Source organism: Phacochoerus africanus, chromosome 13 (genome assembly GCF_016906955.1).
Source record: "Phacochoerus africanus isolate WHEZ1 chromosome 13, ROS_Pafr_v1, whole genome shotgun sequence".
NCBI lineage: Eukaryota > Metazoa > Chordata > Mammalia > Artiodactyla > Suidae > Phacochoerus > Phacochoerus africanus.
Genome location: NC_062556.1, coordinates 1,549,872 through 1,551,085, shown reverse-complemented (window position 1 = coordinate 1,551,085; position 1,214 = coordinate 1,549,872).

Sequence of the window (1,214 nt, the reverse complement as noted above, 5' to 3'; positions counted from 1 at the left end):
GGCGCAGGCAGCGGCATTGGGCTGGGTTTAAGGTAGCGCCGCGCCGCCCGCGCTCCCCGCGGTCCTAGCGCCCGCCGCGCCCGCCGCGCTGCGGCAGGCCCCGCGCCGCGTGCCCGAGCGCGGGACCGGGGACGCCCGGAGCCCGGGCCTCACAAAGGGAGCGGGAGGCCGGAGCTCCGGGCCTCCGGGGACTGCAGCTCTCCTGCGGAGTGGAAGCTGGGAACCTAACCCTCGCTCGATGCAGTGGTGGAGGTGCAGACTGAAATCGGAGACTAGTTTTCACTTGGACTCTGATGCTGCTCTGCGTTAGGAAATAAAACTTAGCAGAGAGTTGGAGGGAAGGGGGTTGATTTAGTGAGCTTGAACCGACACTGCAGTTTCTTTTTCATTCCTCCTCCAAACAGGAGCAAACAGTACCTCAGGTGAGACGGGGGCGTGCGCCCAGCCCCCCTCCCACGCGCACACACTGGCAGCTGCGGCCGCGCTCTCGGTCTGGTTCTGGGCTTTCTGGGCATCTCCGGCTGGCGCTGCGTTTAGGTCCCGCCCCGCGGTGCGGCCGGCTGGGGGGCGCCAGAGCACCGCCTCGGTCCCCGAGCTCGACTCGCGCGCGTCTGCGGAGAGTCCGGGTGCAGGAGCGCGCGCCGGGGGCTCCCCCCTACCCCAAACCGCGCTCCGAGGGCGAGCCGGGCCGGCCCTCGGGGACGCGAAAGGAGGAGTCCCCTGTCCCCCACGGCCCGAAGCCGCCACCAAGCCAGGGGAGCCCGGCGCGGAGGGCGCCCGGGGCCGCGGCCGCTGCTTTTGCTTGCCCCGCAGGGCGCACGTGGAAGCCTGAGCCCCGAGCCCGGGTCGCCGTTCTGCTCGCGGCCGGCGGCCTTCGCGCCCATCCCGAGGCCGGGACAAAGAAACCTGCCGCTGGAGCCGCCCGGGAGCCTCGCGGCGCGCTCTGCGCCGGATCCCCGCGAGGTCGGCTGGAACGCGGCGCCCCCACGCTCGCCCCCAGCCCGCCCCGCTCTCCCCGGCTCCTCTTTGTTCACATTGTCTTAGAAACGGCTCGACTCCCGGGCCGAGACCGTGAAAGTTGCCGAGACTGAGCACTGCTCCAGATTGCGGGACGTGCAAGTGAGAAGCAAAGTCTAAAGCAGACCGAGACCCCAGCGCTGGGAAAGGGAACCGGAGCCTTTTTATGGGGAGAATTCGGATCCGCCTCGGCGGTC